This window comes from Pseudophryne corroboree, chromosome 11 (genome assembly GCF_028390025.1).
Source record: "Pseudophryne corroboree isolate aPseCor3 chromosome 11, aPseCor3.hap2, whole genome shotgun sequence".
NCBI classification, from domain to species: Eukaryota; Metazoa; Chordata; class Amphibia; order Anura; family Myobatrachidae; genus Pseudophryne; species Pseudophryne corroboree.
The window spans coordinates 165,282,908-165,304,337 of NC_086454.1; the positions used below are offsets into that span (position 1 = coordinate 165,282,908).

The window sequence follows — 21,430 nt, forward strand, 5'->3', positions numbered from 1 at the left end:
GTTAAAATCTCGGTGGGACCTAATGTTGATTATTTCTTCTTTTGTTTAAAGCTCCATTTTCATTCAAAGTATGATTGTTGCAAATCTTCATTTACAAAACATATAAATTCCATCATTTTCAGTGGTGTCCTTTGTCTAAACTCATTTTTAAACTTTTCAAATCAGAAGTATGTCAAATATTTGGAAATAAGAAAAGATGCAATAAGAATGCTGAGATCCATTACTTGTGCTCTGGTGTTTAGAAATTCTCAATTTTATTTATTTTTTCTTCAGTGTGCACTAATGGGAGGGGAGAACGTATCTTCTTCTAGTAACACCTAGTGCCCTCTATGTTTGAGCAGCAATATAATAACTGATTAATTTGCCCTTGCAAATCTTAGGTATGCCATATTGCTCGATTTGAGACAAAAGTCAATGAGCCATGTAGAGAAAAATCTTCATCAGCCAAAGGATGACACTCATGCTGGCTTCTGATATGGATTTGAAGAGATTTTGTGATATATGTGTCTATTATGTTTTCAAGTATTCATGCTACACCGATAAACTTATTCCATTCTTGTCCATCAAGAAAATCAAGTAGCCAATACAGGGATCGAACCCATGACCGTGGGATTAGAAGCACCACGCTCTAACCAACTGAGCTAACTGGCCACAGATGTTACTAAAAGCAAACACAAAACTGGCAAATGTACCTCAAAGCACAGAACATATTTTGTTTGCATAGCATTTAATTTTTCAAGGAACAGCTTAAGCCATAGAGTCACTTGAAGCATGGGTATCATAAAAATGCACCAGTTTCTTTCCACATTGCAAAATAAAAAAAAATGATTAGATAGGACAACAACAAAGATTAATGCATCTAATAATAGTATAAAAATAGACACTTTAGACAAGGAGTAAATGCAATTCTAAGCAAAATCAATCTGATAAATCTAATGCACAATCTTTATTATCCATTTACAGATTGTTGATAAAGATAATCCCAGGATGTAATTCATTATGTGTTAAATTTAGTATGTTTTACCATGGTGTGTAAATAACTTTTAACACAAAAAATATATAATGGGGAATTAGCTTAACATGCCCTTTGGAAATAGAGAATGCTAGCACATTTTGGAATGCAAAGCTTAAGAAAATACAAACTTCAATCCATAGGAAAGCACTTTTTGTTCAGTCTACACTCTGTAATCATACTATAGCTTAATTTACAAATTGTGATGTCATAATCAGACTTAACTCACAAGAGACTTTCATCCTTGGTCTATAAAAAAAGGCAGTCCTCTGTTATAAAGCTTGAAACAATTGTAAGCGGCTGATATGCAAATATGACAATACAGAAAAACTGTCAATTCAATGCTAGGATAACATAAGGGGTGATGCTCCAACTGAAATTGGTCCTAGGCATTTGGGTTTCTAGTATTTATCTTCTCCTTAAAAATAGGTTACTTTTTATATATTATAATTGGTTTTAGACAAATATTCTACATAACACCTATTGCATCCCTGAGCTTATTAGAAACTTGAAATCATATATATAAAGTATTGAATTTCTTTTCTTTGCATTTAAAAGATGAGCTCATTTCAGTAGAAGGCATTGCTCAGTTGAGGGTTCCATGGTGTAATGGTTAGCAATTTGGACTTTGAATCCAGTAATCCGAGTTCAAATCTCGGTGGGACCTAATGTTGATTATTTCTTCTTTTGTTTAAAGCTCCATTTTCATTCAAAGTATGATTGTTGCAAATCTTCATTTACAAAACATATAAATTCCATCATTTTCAGTGGTGTCATTTGTCTAAACTCATTTTTAAACTTTTCAAATCAGAAGTATGTCAAATATTTGGAAATAAGAAAAGATGCAATAAGAATGCTGAGATCCATTACTTGTGCTCTGGTGTTTATAAATTCTCAATTTTATTTATTTTTTCTTCAGTCTGCACTAATGGGAGGGGAGAACGTATCTTCTTCTAGTAACACCTAGTGCCCTCTATGTTTGAGCAGCAATATAATAACTGATTAATTTGCCCTTGCAAATCTTAGGTATGCCATATTGCTCGATTTGAGACAAAAGTCAATGAGCCATGTAGAGAAAAATCTTCATCAGCCAAAGGATGACACTCATGCTGGCTTCTGATATGGATTTGAAGAGATTTTGTGATATATGTGTCCATTATGTTTTCAAGTATTCATGCTACACCGATGAGCTTATTCCATTCTTGTCCATCAAGAAAAGCAAGTAGCCAATACAGGGATCGAACCCATGACCGTGGGATTACGAGCGCCACGCTCTAACCAACTGAGCTAACTGGCCACAGATGTTACTAAAAGCAAACACAAAACTGGCAAATGTACCTCAAAGCACAGAACATATTTTGTTTGCATAGCATTTAATTTTTCAAGGAACAGCTTAAGCCATAGAGTCACTTGAAGCATGGGTATCATAAAAATGCACCAGTTTCTTTCCACATTGCAAAATAAATAAAAATGATTAGATAGGACAACAACAAAGATTAATGCATCTAATAATAGTATAAAAATAGACAATTTAGACAAGGAGTAAATGCAATTCTAAGCAAAATCAATCTGATAAATCTAATGCACAATCTTTATTATCCATTTACAGATTGTTGATAAAGATAATCCCAGGATGTAATTCATTATGTGTTAAATTTAGTATGTTTTACCATGGTGTGTAAATAACTTTTAACACAAAAAATATATAATGGGGAATTAGCTTAACATGCCCTTTGGAAATAGAGAATGCTAGCACATTTTGGAATGCAAAGCTTAAGAAAATACAAACTTCAATCCATAGGAAAGCACTTTTTGTTCAGTCTACACTCTGTAATCATACTATAGCTTAATTTACAAATTGTGATGTCATAATCAGACTTAACTCACAAGAGACTTTCATCCTTGGTCTATAAAAAAAGGCAGTCCTCTGTTATAAAGCTTGAAACAATTGTAAGCGGCTGATATGCAAATATGACAATACAGAAAAACTGTCAATTCAATGCTAGGATAACATAAGGGGTGATGCTCCAACTGAAATTGGTCCTAGGCATTTGGGTTTCTAGTATTTATCTTCTCCTTAAAAATAGGTTACTTTTTATATACTATCATTGGTTTTAGACAAATATTCTACATAACACCTATTGCATCCCTGAGCTTATTAGAAACTTGAAATCATATATATAAAGTATTGAATTTCTTTTCTTTGCATTTAAAAGATGAGCTCACTTCAGTAGAAGTCTTTGCTCAGTCGAGGGTTCCATGGTGTAATGGTTAGCAATTTGGACTTTGAATCCAGTAATCCGAGTTCAAATCTCGGTGGGACCTAATGTTGATTATTTCTTCTTTTGTTTAAAGCTCCATTTTCATTCAAAGTATGATTGTTGCAAATCTTCATTTACAAAACATATAAATTCCATCATTTTCAGTGGTGTCCTTTGTCTAAACTCATTTTTAAACTTTTCAAATCAGAAGTATGTCAAATATTTGGAAATAAGAAAAGATGCAATAAGAATGCTGAGATCCATTACTTGTGCTCTGGTGTTTATAAATTCTCAATTTTTTTTTTCTTCAGTGTGCACTAATGGGAGGGGAGAACGTATCTTCTTCTTCTAGTAACACCTAGTGCCCTCTATGTTTGAGCAGCAATATAATAACTGATTAATTTGCCCTTGCAAATCTTAGGTATGCCATATTGCTCGATTTGAGACAAAAGTCAATGAGCCATGTAGAGAAAAATCTTCATCAGCCAAAGGATGACACTCATGCTGGCTTCTGATATGGATTTGAAGAGATTTTGTGATATATGTGTCTATTATGTTTTCAAGTATTCATGCTACACCGATGAGCTTATTCCATTCTTGTCCATCAAAAAAAGCAAGTAGCCAATACAGGGATCAAACCCATGACCATGGGATTACGAGCGCCACGCTCTAACCAACTGAGCTAACTGGCCACAGATGTTATTAGAAGCAAACACAAAACTGGCAAATGTACCTCAAAGCACAGAACATATTTTGTTTGCATAGCATTTCAAGAAACAGCTTAAGCCATAGTCACTTGAAGCATGGGTATCATAAAAATGCTCCAGTTTCTATCCACATTGCAAAATAAAAAATGATTAGATGGGACAACAACAAAGATTAATGCATCTAATAATAGTATAAAAATAGACAATTTAGACAAGGAGTAAATGCAATTCTAAGCAAAATCAATCTGATAAATCTAATGCACAATCTTTCTTATCCATTTACAGATTGTTGATAAAGATAAACCCAGGATGTAATTCATTATGTGTTTTATTTAGTATGTTTTACCAAGTTGTGTATAAATAACTTTTAACACAAAAAATATATAATGGGGAAGTAGCTTAATGTGCCCTTTGGAAATAGAGAATGCTAGCACATTTTGGAATGCAAAGCTTAAGAAAATACAAACTTCAATCCATAGGAAAGCACTTTTTGTTCAGTCTACACTCTGTAATCATACTATAGCTTAATTTACAAATTGTGATGTCATAATCAGACTTAACTCACAAGAGACTTTCATCCTTGGTCTATAAAAAAAGGCAGTCCTCTGTTATAAAGCTTGAAACAATTGTAAGTGGCTGATATGCAAATATGACAATACAGAAAAACTGTCAATTCAATGCTAGGATAACATAAGGGGTGATGCTCCAACTGAAATTGGTCCTAGGCATTTGGGTTTCTAGTATTTATCTTCTCCTTACAAATAGGTTACTTTTTATATATTATCATTGGTTTTAGACAAATATTCTACATAACACCTATTGCATCCCTGAGCTTATTAGAAACTTGAAATCATATATATAAAGTATTGAATTTCTTATCTTTGCATTTAAAAGATGAGCTCAGTTCAGTGGAAGCCTTTACTCAGTTGAGGGTTCCATGGTGTAATGGTTAGCACTCTGGACTTTGAATCCAATAATCCTAGTTCAAATCTAGGTGGGACCTTATGTTGATTATTTCTCCTTTTGTTTAAAGCTCCATTTTCATTCAAAGTATGAGTATTGCAAATCTTCATTTACAATTCATATAAATTCCATCATTTTCAGTGGTGTCCTTTGTCTAAACTCATTTTTAAACTTTTCAAATCAGAAGTATGTCAAATATTTGGAAATAAGAAAAGATGCAATAAGAATGCTGAGATCCATTATTTGTGCTCTGGTGTTTATAAATTCTCCATTTTATTTATTTTTTTCTTCAGTGTGCACTAATGGGAGGGGAGAACGTATCTTCTTCTTCTAGTAACACCTAGTGCCCTCTATGTTTGAGCAGCAATATAATAACTGATTAATTTGCCCTTGCAAATCTTAGGTATGCCATATTGCTCGATTTGAGACAAAAGTCAATGAGCCATGTAGAGAAAAATCTTCATCAGCCAAAGGATGACACTCATGCTGGATTCTGATATGGATTTGATGAGATTTTGTGATATATGTGTCTATTATATTTTCAAGTATTCATGCTACACCGATGAGCTTATTCCATTCTTATCCATCAAGAAAAGCAAGTAGCCAAAACAGGGATCAAACCCATGACCTTTGCATTACGAACTCCACGCTCTAACCAACTGAGCTAACTGTCCACAGATGTTTTAAGAAGCAAACACAAAACTGGCAAATGTACCTCAAAGCACAGAACATATTTTGTTTGCATAGCATTTAATTTTTCAAGGAACAGCTTAAGCCATAGAGTCACTTGAAGCATGGGTATCATAAAAATGCACCAGTTTCTTTCCACATTGCAAAATAAAAAAAATGATTAGATAGGACAACAACAAAGATTAATGCATCTAATAATAGTATAAAAATAGACAATTTAGACAAGGAGTAAATGCAATTCTAAGCAAAATCAATATGATAAATCTAATGCACAATCTTTCTTATCCATTTACAGATTGTTGATAAAGATAATCCCAGGATGTAATTCATTATGTGTTAAATTTAGTATGTTTTACCAAGTTGTGTATAAATAACTTTTAACACAAAAAATATATAATGGGGAAGTAGCTTAATGTGCCCTTTGGAAATAGAGAATGCTAGCACATTTTGGAATGCAAAGCTTAAGAAAATACAAACTTCAATCCATAGGAAAGCACTTTTTGTTCAGTCTACACTCTGTAATCATACTATAGCTTAATTTACAAATTGTGATGTCATAATCAGACTTAACTCACAAGAGACTTTCATCATTGGTCTATAAAAAAGGCAGTCCTCTGTTATAAAGCTTGAAACAATTGTAAGTGGATGATAGGCAAATATGACAATACAGAAAAACTGTCAATTCAATGCTAGGATAACATAAGGGGTGATGCTCCAACTGAAATTGGTCCTAGGCATTTGGGTTTCTAGTATTTATCTTCTCCTTAAAAATAGGTTACTTTTTATATATTATCATTGGTTTTAGACAAATATTCTACATAACACCTATTGCATCCCTGAGCTTATTAGAAACTTGAAATCATATATATAAAGTATTGAATTTCTTTTCTTTGTATTTAAAAGATGAGCTCATTTCAGTAGAAGTCTTTGCTCAGTTGAGTGTTCCATGGTGTAATGGTTAGCACTTTGGACTTTGAATCCAGTAATCTGAGTTCAAATCTCGGTGGGACCTAATGTTGATTATTTCTTCTTTTGTTTAAAGCTCCATTTTCATTCAAAGTATGATTGTTGCAAATCTTCATTTACAAAACATATAAATTCCATCATTTTCAGTGGTGTCCTTTGTCTAAACTCATTTTTAAACTTTTCAAATCAGAAGTATGTCAAATATTTGGAAATAAGAAAAGATGCAATAAGAATGCAGAGATCCATTACTTGTGCTCTGGTGTTTATAAATTCTCCATTTTATTTATTTTTTCTTCAGTGTGCACTAATGGGAGGGGAGAACGTATCTTCTTCTTCTAGTAACACCTAGTGCCCTCTATGTTTGAGCAGCAATATAATAACTGATTAATTTGCCCTTGCAAATCTTAGGTATGCCATATTGCTCGATTTGAGACAAAAGTCAATGAGCCATGTAGAGAAAAATCTTCATCAGCCAAAGGATGACACTCATGCTGGCTTCTGATATGGATTTGAAGAGATTTTGTGATATATGTGTCTATTATGTTTTCAAGTATTCATGCTACACCGATGAGCTTATTCCATTCTTGTCCATCAAGAAAAGCAAGCAGCCAATACAGGGATCGAACCCATGACCGTGGGATTATGAGCACCACGCTCTAACCAACTGAGCTAACTGGCCACAGATGTTACTAGAAGCAAACACAAAACTGGCAAATGTACCTCAAAGCACAGAACATATTTTGTTTGCATAGCATTTCAAGAAACAGCTTAAGCCATAGTCACTTGAAGCATGGGTATCATAAAAATGCTCCAGTTTCTTTCCACATTGCAAAATAAAAAAATGATTAGATGGGACAACAACAAAGATTAATGCATCTAATAATAGTATAAAAATAGACAATTTAGACAAGGAGTAAATGCAATTCTAAGCAAAATCAATCTGATAAATCTAATGCACAATCTTTCTTATCCATTTACAGATTGTTGATAAAGATAAACCCAGGATGTAATTCATTATGTGTTAAATTTAGTATGTTTTACCAAGTTGTGTATAAATAACTTTTAACACAAAAAATATATAATGGGGAAGTAGCTTAATGTGCCCTTTGGAAATAGAGAATGCTAGCACATTTTGGAATGCAAAGCTTAAGAAAATACAAACTTCAATCTATAGGAAAGCACTTTTTGTTCAGTCTACACTCTGTAATCATACTATAGCTTAATTTACAAATTGTGATGTCATAATCAGACTTAACTCACAAGAGACTTTCATCCTTGGTCTATAAAAAAAGGCAGTTCTCTGTTATAAAGCTTGAAACAATTGTAAGTGGCTGATATGCAAATATGACAATACAGAAAAACTGTCAATTCAATGCTAGGATAACATAAGGGGTGATGCTCCAACTGAAATTGGTCCTAGGCATTTGGGTTTCTAGTATTTATCTTCTCCTTAAAAATAGGTTACTTTTTATATATTATCATTGGTTTTAGACAAATATTCTACATAGCACCTATTGCATCCCTGAGCTTATTAGAAACTTGAAATCATATATATAAAGTATTGAATTTCTTTTCTTTGCATTTAAAAGATGAGCTCATTTCAGTAGAAATCTTTGCTTGGTTGAGGGTTCCATGGTGTAATGGTTAGCACTTTGGACTTTGAATCCAATAATCCGAGTTCAAATCTCGGTGGGACCTAATGTTGATTATTTCTTCTTTTGTTTAAAGCTCCATTTTCATTCAAAGTATGATTGTTGCAAATCTTCATTTACAAAACATATAAATTCCATCATTTTCAGTGGTGTCCTTTGTCTAAACTCATTTTTAAACTTTTCAAATCAGTAGTATGTCAAATATTTGGAAATAAGAAAAGATGCAATAAGAATGCAGAGATCCATTACTTGTGCTCTGGTGTTTATAAATTCTCCATTTTATTTATTTTTTCTTCAGTGTGCACTAATGGGAGGGGAGAACGTATCTTCTTCTTCTAGTAACACCTAGTGACCTCTATGTTTGAGCAGCAATATAATAACTGATTAATTTGCCCTTGCAAATCTTAGGTATGCCATATTGCTCGATTTGAGACAAAAGTCAATGAGCCATGTAGAGAAAAATCTTCATCAGCCAAAGGATGACACTCATGCTGGCTTCTGATATGGATTTGAAGAGATTTTGTGATATATGTGTCTATTATGTTTTCAAGTATTCATGCTACACCGATGAGCTTATTCCATTCTTGTCCATCAAGAAAAGCAAGTAGCCAAAACAGGGATCAAACCCATGACCTTGGCATTACAAGCACCACGCTCTAACCAACTGAGCTAACTGGCCACAGATGTTATTAGAAGCAAACACAAAACTGGCAAATGTACCTCAAAGCACAGAACATATTTTGTTTGCATAGCATTTAATTTTTCAAGGAACAGCTTAAGCCATAGAGTCACTTGAAGCATGGGTATCATAAAAATGCATCAGTTTCTTTCCACATTGCAAAATAAAAAAAATGATTAGATAGGACAACAACAAAGATTAATGCATCTAATAATAGTATAAAAATAGACAATTTATACAAGGAGTAAATGCAATTCTAAGCAAAATCAATCTGATAAATCTAATGCACAATCTTTCTTATCCATTTACAGATTGTTGATAAAGATAATCCCAGGATGTAATTCATTATGTGTTAAATTTAGTATGTTTTACCAAGTTGTGTATAAATAACTTTTAACACAAAAAATATATAATGGAGAAGTAGCTTAATGTGCCCTTTGGAAATAGAGAATGCTAGCACATTTTGGAATGCAAAGCTTAAGAAAATACAAACTTCAATCCATAGGAAAGCACTTTTTGTTCAGTCTACACTCTGTAATCATACTATAGCTTAATTTACAAATTGTGATGTCATAATCAGACAACTCACAAGAGACTTTCATCCTTGGTCTATAAAAAAGGCAGTCCTCTGTTATAAAGCTTGAAACAATTGTAAGTGGATGATAGGCAAATATGACAATACAGAAAAACTGTCAATTCAATGCTAGGATAACATAAGGGTGCTCCAACTGAAATTGGTCCTAGGCATTTGGGTTTCTAGTATTTATCTTCTCCTTAAAAATAGGTTACTTTTTATATATTATCATTGGTTTTAGACAAATATTCTACATAACACCTATTGCATCCCTGAGCTTATTAGAAACTTGAAATCATATATATAAAGTATTGAATTTCTTTTCTTTGCATTTAAAAGATGAGCTCAGTTCAGTGGAAGTCTTTGCTCAGTTGAGGGTTCCATGGTGTAATGGTTAGCACTCTGGACTTTGAATCCAGTAATCTGAGTTCAAATTTCGGTGGGACCTAATGTTGATTATTTCTCCTTTTGTTTAAAGCTCCATTTTCATTCAAAGTATGAGTATTGCAAATCTTCATTTACAATTCATATAAATTCCATCATTTTCAGTGGTGTCCTTTGTCTAAACTCATTTTTAAACTTTTCAAATCAGAAGTATGTCAAATATTTGGAAATAAGAAAAGATGCAATAAGAATGCAGAGATCCATTACTTGTGCTCTGGTGTTTAGAAATTCTCCATTTTAATTTTTTTTACTTCAGTGTGCACTAATGAGAGGGGAGAACGTATCTTCTTCTTCTAGTAACACCTAGTGCCCTCTATGTTTGAGCAGCAATATAATAACTGATTAATTTGCCCTTGCAAATCTTAGGTATGCCATATTGCTCGATTTGAGACAAAAGTCAATGAGCCATGTAGAGAAAAATCTTCATCAGCCAAAGGATGACACTCATGCTGGCTTCTGATATGGATTTGAAGAGATTTTGTGATATATGTGTCTATTATGTTTTCATGTATTCATGCTACACCGATGAGCTTATTCCATTCTTGTCCATCAAGAAAAGCAAGTAGCCAAAACAGGGATCGAACCCATGACCTTGGCATTACGAACTCCACGCTCTAACCAACTGAGCTAACTGGCCACAGATGTTACTAGAAGCAAACACAAAACTGGCAAATGTACCTCAAAGCACAGAACATATTTTGTTTGCATAGCATTTCAAGAAACAGCTTAAGCCATAGTCACTTGAAGCATGGGTATCATAAAAATGCTCCAGTTTCTTTCCACATTGCAAAATAAAAAAATGGTTAGATGGGACAACAACAAAGATTAATGCATCTAATAATAGTATAAAAATAGACAATTTAGACAAGGAGTAAATGCAATTCTAAGCAAAATCAATCTGATAAATCTAATGCACAATCTTTCTTATCCATTTACAGATTGTTGATAAAGATAAACCCAGGATGTAATTCATTATGTGTTAAATTTAGTATGTTTTACCAAGTTGTGTATAAATAACTTTTAACACAAAAAATATATAATGGGGAAGTAGCTTAATGTGCCCTTTGGAAATAGAGAATGCTAGCACATTTTGGAATGCAAAGCTTAAGAAAATACAAACTTCAATCTATAGGAAAGCACTTTTTGTTCAGTCTACACTCTGTAATCATACTATAGCTTAATTTACAAATTGTGATGTCATAATCAGACTTAACTCACAAGAGACTTTCATCCTTGGTCTATAAAAAAAGGCAGTCCTCTGTTAAAAAGTTTGAAACAATTGTAAGTGGATGATAGGCAAATATGACAATACAGAAAAACTGTCAATTCAATGCTAGGATAACATAAGGGGTGATGCTCCAACTGAAATTGGTCCTAGGCATTTGGGTTTCTAGTATTTATCTTCTCCTTAAAAATAGGTTACTTTTTATATATTATCATTGGTTTTAGACAAATATTCTACATAGCACCTTTTGCATCCCTGAGCTTATTAGAAACTTGAAATCATATATATAAAGTATTGAATTTCTTTTCTTTGCATTTAAAAGATGAGCTCATTTCAGTAGAAATCTTTGCTTGGTTGAGGGTTCCATGGTGTAATGGATAGCACTTTGGACTTTGAATCCAATAATCCGAGTTCAAATCTCGGTGGGACCTAATGTTGATTATTTCTTCTTTTGTTTAAAGCTCCATTTTCATTCAAAGTATGATTGTTGCAAATCTTCATTTACAAAACATATAAATTCCTTCATTTTCAGTGGTGTCCTTTGTCTAAACTCATTTTTAAACTTTTCAAATCAGAAGTATGTCAAATATTTGGAAATAAGAAAAGATGCAATAAGAATGCTGAGATCCATTACTTGTGCTTTGGTGTTTATAAATTCTCCATTTTATTAATTTTTTCTTCAGTGTGCACTAATGGGAGGGGAGAACGTATCTTCTTCTTCTAGTAACACCTAGTGCCCTCTATGTTTGAGCAGCAATATAATAACTGATTAATTTGCCCTTGCAAATCTTAGGTATGCCATATTGCTCGATTTGAGACAAAAGTCAATGAGCCATGTAGAGAAAAATCTTCATCAGCCAAAGGATGACACTCATGCTGGCTTCTGATATGGATTTGAAGAGATTTTGTGATATATGTGTCTATTATGTTTTCAAGTATTCATGCTACACCGATGAGCTTATTCCATTCTTGTCCATCAAGAAAAGCAAGTAGCCAATACAGGGATCGAACCCATAACCTTGGCATTACGAACTCCACGCTCTAACCAACTGAGCTAACTGGCCACAGATGTTACTAGAAGCAAACACAAAACTGGCAAATGTACCTCAAAGCACAGAACATATTTTGTTTGCATAGCATTTCAAGAAACAGCTTAAGCCATAGTCACTTGAAGCATGGGTATCATAAAAATGCACCAGTTTCTTTCCACATTGCAAGATAAAAAAAATGATTAGATAGGACAACAACAAAGATGAATGCATCTAATAATAGTATAAAAATAGACAATTTAGACAAGGAGTAAATGCAATTCTAAGCAAAATCAATCTGATAAATCTAATGCACAATCTTTCTTATCCATTTACAGATTGTTGATAAAGATAATCCCAGGATGTAATTCATTATGTGTTAAATTTAGTATGTTTTACCAAGTTGTGTATAAATAACTTTTAACACAAAAAATATATAATGGGGAAGTAGCTTAATGTGCCCTTTGGAAATAGAGAATGCTAGCACATTTTGGAATGCAAAGCTTAAGAAATTACAAACTTCAATCCATAGGAAAGCACTTTTTGTTCAGTCTACACTCTGTAATCATACTATAGCTTAATTTACAAATTGTGATGTCATAATCAGACTTAACTCACAAGAGACTTTCATCCTTGGTCTATAAAAAAGGCAGTCCTCTGTTATAAAGCTTGAAACAATTGTAAGTGGATGATAGGCAAATATGACAATACAGAAAAACTGTCAATTCAATGCTAGGATAACATAAGGGGTGATGCTCCAACTGAAATTGGTCCTAGGCATTTGGGTTTCTAGTATTTATCTTCTCCTTAAAAATAGGTTACTTTTTATATATTATCATTGGTTTTAGACAAATATTCTACATAACACCTATTGCATCCCTGAGCTTATTAGAAACTTGAAATCATATATATATATATAAAGTATTGAATTTCTTTTCTTTGCATTTAAAAGATGAGCTCAGTTCAGTAGAAGTCTTTGCTCAGTTGAGGGTTCCATGGTGTAATGGTTAGCACTCTGGACTTTGAATCCAGTAATCCGAGTTCAAATCTCGGTGGGACCTAATGTTGATTATTTCTCCTTTAGTTTAAAGCTCCATTTTCATTCACAGTATGAGTATTGCAAATCTTCATTTACAATTCATATAAATTCCATCATTTTCAGTGGTGTCCTTTGTCTAAACTCATTTTTAAACTTTTCAAATCAGAAGTATGTCAAATATTTGGAAATAAGAAAAGATGCAATAAGATAGCAGAGATCCATTACTTGTGCTCTCGTGTTTAGAAATTCTCCATTTTAATTTTTTTTACTTCAGTGTGCACTAATGAGAGGGGAGAACGTATCTTCTTCTTCTAGTAACACCTAGTGCCCTCTATGTTTGAGCAGCAATATAATAACTGATTAATTTGCCCTTGCAAATCTTAGGTATGCCATATTGCTCGATTTGAGACAAAAGTCAATGAGCCATGTAGAGAAAAATCTTCATCAGCCAAATGATGACACTCATGCTGGCTTCTGATATGGATTTGAAGAGATTTTCTGATATATGTGTCTATTATATTTTCAAGTATTCATGCTTCACCGATGAGCTTATTCCATTCTTGTCCATCAAGAAAAGCAAGTAGCCAAAACAGGGATCGAATCCATGACCTTGGCATTACGAGTGCCACACTCTAACCAACTGAGCTAACTGTCCACAGATGTTTTAAGAAGCAAACACAAAACAGGCAAAAGTACCTCAAAGCACAGAACATATTTTGTTTGCATAGCATTTAATTTTTCAAGGAACAGCTTAAGCCATAGAGTCACTTGAAGCATGGCTATCATAAAAATGCACCAGTTTCTTTCCACATTGCAAGATAAAAAAAATGATTAGATAGGACAACAACAAAGATGAATGCATCTAATAATAGTATAAAAATAGACAATTTAGACAAGGAGTAAATGCAATTCTAAGCAAAATCAATCTGATAAATCTAATGCACAATCTTTCTTATCCATTTACAGATTGTTGATAAAGATAATCCCAGGATGTAATTCATTATGTGTTAAATTTAGTATGTTTTACCAAGTTGTGTATAAATAACTTTTAACACAAAAAATATATAATGGGGAAGTAGCTTAATGTGCCCTTTGGAAATAGAGAATGCTAGCACATTTTGGAATGCAAAGCTTAAGAAATTACAAACTTCAATCCATAGGAAAGCACTTTTTGTTCAGTCTACACTCTGTAATCATACTATAGCTTAATTTACAAATTGTGATGTCATAATCAGACTTAACTCACAAGAGACTTTCATCCTTGGTCTATAAAAAAGGCAGTCCTCTGTTATAAAGCTTGAAACAATTGTAAGTGGATGATAGGCAAATATGACAATACAGAAAAACTGTCAATTCAATGCTAGGATAACATAAGGGGTGATGCTCCAACTGAAATTGGTCCTAGGCATTTGGGTTTCTAGTATTTATCTTCTCCTTAAAAATAGGTTACTTTTTATATATTATCATTGGTTTTAGACAAATATTCTACATAACACCTATTGCATCCCTGAGCTTATTAGAAACTTGAAATCATATATATAAAGTATTGAATTTCTTTTCTTTGCATTTAAAAGATGAGCTCAGTTCAGTGGAAGTCTTTGCTAAGTTGAGGGTTCCATGGTGTAATGGTTAGCACTCTGGACTTTGAATCCAGTAATCTGAGTTCAAATCTCAGTGGGACCTAATGTTGATTATTTCTCCTTTTGTTTAAAGCTCCATTTTCATTCAAAGTATGAGTATTGCAAATCTTCATTTTCAATTCATATAAATTCCATCATTTTCAGTGGTGTCCTTTGTCTAAACTCATTTTTAAACTTTTCAAATCAGAAGTATGTCAAATATTTGGAAATAAGAAAAGATGCAATAAGAATGCAGAGATCCATTACTTGTGCTCTGGTGTTTAGAAATTCTCCATTTTAATTTTTTTTACTTCAGTGTGCACTAATGAGAGGGGAGAACGTATCTTCTTCTTCTAGTAACACCTAGTGCCCTCTATGTTTGAGCAGCAATATAATAACTGATTAATTTGCCATTGCAAATCTTAGGTATGCCATATTGCTCGATTTGAGACAAAAGTCAATGAGCCATGTAGAGAAAAATCTTCATCAGCCAAAGGATGACACTCATGCTGGCTTCTGATATGGATTTGAAGAGATTTTCTGATATATGTGTCTATTATATTTTCAAGTATTCATGCTTCACCGATGAGCTTATTCCATTCTTGTCCATCAAGAAAAGCAAGTAGCCAAAACAGGGATCGAATCCATGACCTTGGCATTACGAGTGCAACACTCTAACCAACTGAGCTAACTGTCCACAGATGTTTTAAGAAGCAAACACAAAACTGGCAAAAGTACCTCAAAGCACAGAACATATTTTGTTTGCATAGCATTTAATTTTTCAAGGAACAGCTTAAGCCATAGAGTCACTTGAAGCATGGCTATCATAAAAATGCACCAGTTTCTTTCCACATTGCAAGATAAAAAAAATGATTAGATAGGACAACAACAAAGATTAATGCATCTAATAATAGTATAAAAATAAACAATTTAGACAAGGAGTAAATGCAATTCTATGCAAAATCAATCTGATAAATCTAATGCACAATCTTTCTTATCCATTTACAGATTGTTGATAAAGATAATCCCAGGATGTAATTCATTATGTGTTAAATTTAGTATGTTTTACCAAGTTGTGTATAAATAACTTTTAACACAAAAAATATATAATGGGGAAGTAGCTTAATGTGCCCTTTGGAAATAGAGAATGCTAGCACATTTTGGAATGCAAAGCTTAAGAAAATACAAACTTCAATCCATAGGAAAGCACTTTTTGTTCAGTCTACACTCTGTAATCATACTATAGCTTAATTTACAAATTGTGATGTCATAATCAGACTTAACTCACAAGAGACTTTCATCCTTGGTCTATAAAAAAAGGCAGTCCTCTGTTATAAAGCTTGAAACAATTGTAAGCGGCTGATATGCAAATATGACAATACAGAAAAACTGTCAATTCAATGCTAGGATAACATAAGGGGTGATGCTCCAACTGAAATTGGTCCTAGGCATTTGGGTTTCTAGTATTTATCTTCTCCTTAAAAATAGGTTACTTTTTATATATTATCATTGGTTTTAGACAAATATTCTACATAACACCTATTGCATCCATGAGCTTATTAAAAACTTGAAATCATATATATAAAGTATTGAATTTCTTTTCATTGCATTTAAAAGATGAGCTCATTTCAGTAGAAGTCTTTGCTCAGTTGAGGGTTCCATGGTGTAATGGTTAGCAATTTGGACTTTGAATCCAGTAATCCGAGTTCAAATCTCGGTTGGACCTAATGTTGATTATTTCTTCTTTTGTTTAAAGCTCCATTTTCATTCAAAGTATGATTGTTGCAAATCTTCATTTACAAAACATATAAATTCCATCATTTTCAGTGGTGTCCTTTGTCTAAACTCATTTTTAAACTTTTCAAATCAGAAGTATGTCAAATATTTGGAAATAAGAAAAGATGCAATAAGAATGCTGAGATCCATTACTTGTGCTCTGGTGTTTATAAATTCTCCATTTTATTTATTTTTTCTTCAGTGTGCACTAATGGGAGGGGAGAACGTATCTTCTTCTTCTAGTAACACCTAGTGCCCTCTATGTTTGAGCAGCAATATAATAACTGATTAATTTGCCATTGCAAATCTTAGGTATGCCATATTGCTCGATTTGAGACAAAAGTCAATGAGCCATGTAGAGAAAAATCTTCATCAGCCAAAGGATGACACTCATTCTGGCTTCTGATATGGATTTGAAGAGATTTTGTGATATATGTGTCTATTATGTTTTCATGTATTCATGCTACACCGATTAGCTTATTCCATTCTTGTCCATCAAGAAAAGCAAGTAGCCAAAACAGGGATCAAACCCATGACCTTGGCATTACGAGCAACACGCTCTAACCAACTGAGCTAACTGGCCACAGATGTTACTAGAAGCAAACACAAAACTGGCAAATGTACCTCAAAGCACAGAACATATTTTGTTTGCATAGCATTTAATTTTTCAAGGAACAGCTTAAGCCATAGAGTCACTTGATGCATGTGTATCATAAAAATGCACCAGTTTCTTTCCACATTGCAAAATAAAAAAAAATGATTAGATAGGACAACAACAAAGATTAATGCATAAAATAATAGTATAAAATAAACAATTTAGACAAGGAGTAAATGCAATTCTAAGCAAAATCAATCTGATAAATCTAATGCACAATCTTTCTTATCCATTTACAGATTGTTGATAAAGATAAACCCAGGATGTAATTCATTATGTGTTAAATTTAGTATGTTTTACCAAGTTGTGTATAAATAACTTTTAACACAAAAAAATATATAATGGGGAAGTAGCTTAATGTGCCCTTTGGAAATAGAGAATGCTAGCACATTTTGGAATGCAAAGCTTAAGAAAATACAAACTTCAATCCATAGGAAAGCACTTTTTGTTCAGTCTACACTCTGTAATCATACTATAGCTTAATTTACAAATTGTGATGTCATAATCAGACTTAACTCACAAGAGACTTTCATCCTTGGTCTATAAAAAAGGCAGTCCTCTGTTATAAAGCTTGAAACAATTGTAAGTGGATGATAGGCAAATATGACAATACAGAAAAACTGTCAATTCAATGCTAGGATAACATAAGGGGTGATGCTCCAACTGAAATTGGTCCTAGGCATTTGGGTTTCTAGTATTTATCTTCTCCTTAATAATAGGTTACTTTTTATATATTATCATTGGTTTTAGACAAATATTCTACATAACACCTATTGCATCCCTGAGCTTATTAGAAACTTGAAATCATATATATAAAGTATTGAATTTCTTTTCTTTGCATTTAAAAGATGAGCTCAGTTCAGTGGAAGTCTTTGCTCAGTTGAGGGTTCCATGGTGTAATGGTTAGCACTCTGGACTTTGAATCCAATAATCCGAGTTCAAATCTCGGTGGGACCTAATGTTGATTATTTATCCTTTTGTTTAAAGCTCCATTTTCATTCAAAGTATGAGTATTGCAAATCTTCATTTTCAATTCATATAAATTCCATCATTTTCAGTGGTGTCCTTTGTCTAAACTCATTTTTAAACTTTTCAAATCAGAAGTATGTCAAATATTTGGAAATAAGAAAAGATGCAATAAGAATGCAGAGATCCATTACTTGTGCTCTGGTGTTTAGAAATTCTCCATTTTAATTTTTTTTACTTCAGTGTGCACTAATGAGAGGGGAGAACGTATCTTCTTCTTCTAGTAACACCTAGTGCCCTCTATGTTTGAGCAGCAATATAATAACTGATTAATTTGCCATTGCAAATCTTAGGTATGCCATATTGCTCGATTTGAGACAAAAGTCAATGAGCCATGTAGAGAAAAATCTTCATCAGCCAAAGGATGACACTCATGCTGGCTTCTGATATGGATTTGAAGAGATTTTCTGATATATGTGTCTATTATATTTTCAAGTATTCATGCTTCACCGATGAGCTTATTCCATTCTTGTCCATCAAGAAAAGCAAGTAGCCAAAACAGGGATCGAATCCATGACCTTGGCATTACGAGTGCAACACTCTAACCAACTGAGCTAACTGTCCACAGATGTTTTAAGAAGCAAACACAAAACTGGCAAAAGTACCTCAAAGCACAGAACATATTTTGTTTGCATAGCATTTAATTTTTCAAGGAACAGCTTAAGCCATAGAGTCACTTGAAGCATGGCTATCATAAAAATGCACCAGTTTCTTTCCACATTGCAAGATAAAAAAAATGATTAGATAGGACAACAACAAAGATTAATGCATCTAATAATAGTATAAAAATAAACAATTTAGACAAGGAGTAAATGCAATTCTATGCAAAATCAATCTGATAAATCTAATGCACAATCTTTCTTATCCATTTACAGATTGTTGATAAAGATAATCCCAGGATGTAATTCATTATGTGTTAAATTTAGTATGTTTTACCAAGTTGTGTATAAATAACTTTTAACACAAAAAATATATAATGGGGAAGTAGCTTAATGTGCCCTTTGGAAATAGAGAATGCTAGCACATTTTGGAATGCAAAGCTTAAGAAAATACAAACTTCAATCCATAGGAAAGCACTTTTTGTTCAGTCTACACTCTGTAATCATACTATAGCTTAATTTACAAATTGTGATGTCATAATCAGACTTAACTCACAAGAGACTTTCATCCTTGGTCTATAAAAAAAGGCAGTCCTCTGTTATAAAGCTTGAAACAATTGTAAGCGGCTGATATGCAAATATGACAATACAGAAAAACTGTCAATTCAATGCTAGGATAACATAAGGGGTGATGCTCCAACTGAAATTGGTCCTAGGCATTTGTGTTTCTAGTATTTATCTTCTCCTTAAAAATAGGTTACTTTTTATATATTATCATTGGTTTTAGACAAATATTCTACATAACACCTATTGCATCCCTGAGCTTATTAGAAACTTGAAATCATATATATAAAGTATTGAATTTCTTTTCTTTGCATTTAAAAGATGAGCTCATTTCAGTAGAAGTCTTTGCTCAGTTGAGGGTTCCATGGTGTAATGGTTAGCAATTTGGACTTTGAATCCAGTAATCCGAGTTCAAATCTCGGTTGGACCTAATGTTGATTATTTCTTCTTTTGTTTAAAGCTCCATTTTCATTCAAAGTATGATTGTTGCAAATCTTCATTTACAAAACATATAAATTCCATCATTTTCAGTGGTGTCCTTTGTCTAAACTCATTTTTAAACTTTTCAAATCAGAAGTATGTCAAATATTTGGAAATAAGAAAAGATGCAATAAGAATGCTGAGATCCATTACTTGTGCTCTGGTGTTTATAAATTCTCCATTTTATTTATTTTTTCTTCAGTGTGCACTAATGGGAGGGGAGAACGTATCTTCTTCTTCTAGTAACACCTAGTGCCCTCTATGTTTGAGCAGCAATATAATAACTGATTAATTTGCCCTTGCAAATCTTAGGTATGCCATATTGCTCGATTTGAGACAAAAGTCAATGAGCCATGTAGAGAAAAATCTTCATCAGCCAAAGGATGACACTCATGCTGGCTTCTGATATGGATTTGAAGAGATTTTGTGATATATGTGTCTATTATGTTTTCATGTATTCATGCTACACCGATGAGCTTATTCCATTCTTGTCCATCAAGAAAAGCAAGTAGCCAAAACAGGGATCAAACCCATGACCTTGGCATTACGAGCAACACGCTCTAACCAACTGAGCTAACTGGCCACAGATGTTACTAGAAGCAAACACAAAACTGGCAAATGTACCTCAAAGCACAGAACATATTTTGTTTGCATAGCATTTAATTTTTCAAGGAACAGCTTAAGCCATAGAGTCACTTGATGCATGTGTATCATAAAAATGCACCTGTTTCTTTCCACATTGCAAAATAAAAAAAATGATTAGATAGGACAACAACAAAGATTAATGCATAAAATAATAGTATAAAATAAACAATTTAGACAAGGAGTAAATGCAATTCTAAGCAAAATCAATCTGATAAATCTAATGCACAATCTTTCTTATCCATTTACAGATTGTTGATAAAGATAAACCCAGGATGTAATTCATTATGTGTTAAATTTAGTATGTTTTACCAAGTTGTGTATAAATAACTTTTAACACAAAAAAATATATAATGGGGAAGTAGCTTAATGTGCCCTTTGGAAATAGAGAATGCTAGCACATTTTGGAATGCAAAGCTTAAGAAAATACAAACTTCAATTCATAGGAAAGCACTTTTTGTTCAGTCTACACTCTGTAATCATACTATAGCTTAATTTACAAATTGTGATGTCATAATCAGACTTAACTCACAAGAGACTTTCATCCTTGGTCTATAAAAAAGGCAGTCCTCTGTTATAAAGCTTGAAACAATTGTAAGCGGCTGATATGCAAATATGACAATACAGAAAAACTGTCAATTCAATGCTAGGATAACATAAGGGGTGATGCTCCAACTGAAATTGGTCCTAGGCATTTGGGTTTCTAGTATTTATCTTCTCCTTAATAATAGGTTACTTTTTATATATTATCATTGGTTTTAGACAAATATTCTACATAACACCTATTGCATCCCTGAGCTTATTAGAAACTTGAAATCATATATATAAA

The 21,430-nt window shown here is 32.9% G+C and overlaps 15 non-coding genes across 15 annotated transcripts; 10 read left to right on the plus strand and 5 right to left on the minus strand.

Annotated features, from left to right (window-relative positions):
* Positions 1–577: 577 nt before the first annotated feature.
* TRNAR-UCU (transfer RNA arginine (anticodon UCU)) lies at positions 578–651 on the minus strand. The gene has a single exon. It is a non-coding gene; the product is annotated as a tRNA-Arg (tRNA).
* Positions 652–1,607: 956 nt separating this feature from the next.
* TRNAQ-UUG (transfer RNA glutamine (anticodon UUG)) lies at positions 1,608–1,679 on the plus strand. Its single transcript has one exon. It is a non-coding gene; the product is annotated as a tRNA-Gln (tRNA).
* Positions 1,680–2,235: 556 nt separating this feature from the next.
* Positions 2,236–2,309, minus strand: TRNAT-CGU (transfer RNA threonine (anticodon CGU)). The gene has a single exon. It is a non-coding gene; the product is annotated as a tRNA-Thr (tRNA).
* A 956-nt stretch (positions 2,310–3,265) lies between these two features.
* TRNAQ-UUG (transfer RNA glutamine (anticodon UUG)) lies at positions 3,266–3,337 on the plus strand. The gene has a single exon. It is a non-coding gene; the product is annotated as a tRNA-Gln (tRNA).
* A 554-nt stretch (positions 3,338–3,891) lies between these two features.
* Positions 3,892–3,965, minus strand: TRNAT-CGU (transfer RNA threonine (anticodon CGU)). Its single transcript has one exon. It is a non-coding gene; the product is annotated as a tRNA-Thr (tRNA).
* Positions 3,966–4,911: 946 nt separating this feature from the next.
* TRNAQ-UUG (transfer RNA glutamine (anticodon UUG)) lies at positions 4,912–4,983 on the plus strand. Its single transcript has one exon. It is a non-coding gene; the product is annotated as a tRNA-Gln (tRNA).
* A 1,590-nt stretch (positions 4,984–6,573) lies between these two features.
* Positions 6,574–6,645, plus strand: TRNAQ-UUG (transfer RNA glutamine (anticodon UUG)). The gene has a single exon. It is a non-coding gene; the product is annotated as a tRNA-Gln (tRNA).
* A 559-nt stretch (positions 6,646–7,204) lies between these two features.
* Positions 7,205–7,278, minus strand: TRNAM-CAU (transfer RNA methionine (anticodon CAU)). The gene has a single exon. It is a non-coding gene; the product is annotated as a tRNA-Met (tRNA).
* Positions 7,279–8,225: 947 nt separating this feature from the next.
* TRNAQ-UUG (transfer RNA glutamine (anticodon UUG)) lies at positions 8,226–8,297 on the plus strand. Its single transcript has one exon. It is a non-coding gene; the product is annotated as a tRNA-Gln (tRNA).
* A 1,583-nt stretch (positions 8,298–9,880) lies between these two features.
* Positions 9,881–9,952, plus strand: TRNAQ-UUG (transfer RNA glutamine (anticodon UUG)). The gene has a single exon. It is a non-coding gene; the product is annotated as a tRNA-Gln (tRNA).
* Positions 9,953–11,532: 1,580 nt separating this feature from the next.
* TRNAQ-UUG (transfer RNA glutamine (anticodon UUG)) lies at positions 11,533–11,604 on the plus strand. The gene has a single exon. It is a non-coding gene; the product is annotated as a tRNA-Gln (tRNA).
* A 559-nt stretch (positions 11,605–12,163) lies between these two features.
* TRNAT-CGU (transfer RNA threonine (anticodon CGU)) lies at positions 12,164–12,237 on the minus strand. The gene has a single exon. It is a non-coding gene; the product is annotated as a tRNA-Thr (tRNA).
* A 953-nt stretch (positions 12,238–13,190) lies between these two features.
* TRNAQ-UUG (transfer RNA glutamine (anticodon UUG)) lies at positions 13,191–13,262 on the plus strand. The gene has a single exon. It is a non-coding gene; the product is annotated as a tRNA-Gln (tRNA).
* A 1,589-nt stretch (positions 13,263–14,851) lies between these two features.
* On the plus strand, positions 14,852–14,923 carry TRNAQ-UUG (transfer RNA glutamine (anticodon UUG)). The gene has a single exon. It is a non-coding gene; the product is annotated as a tRNA-Gln (tRNA).
* A 3,252-nt stretch (positions 14,924–18,175) lies between these two features.
* On the plus strand, positions 18,176–18,247 carry TRNAQ-UUG (transfer RNA glutamine (anticodon UUG)). Its single transcript has one exon. It is a non-coding gene; the product is annotated as a tRNA-Gln (tRNA).
* Positions 18,248–21,430: the final 3,183 nt, after the last annotated feature.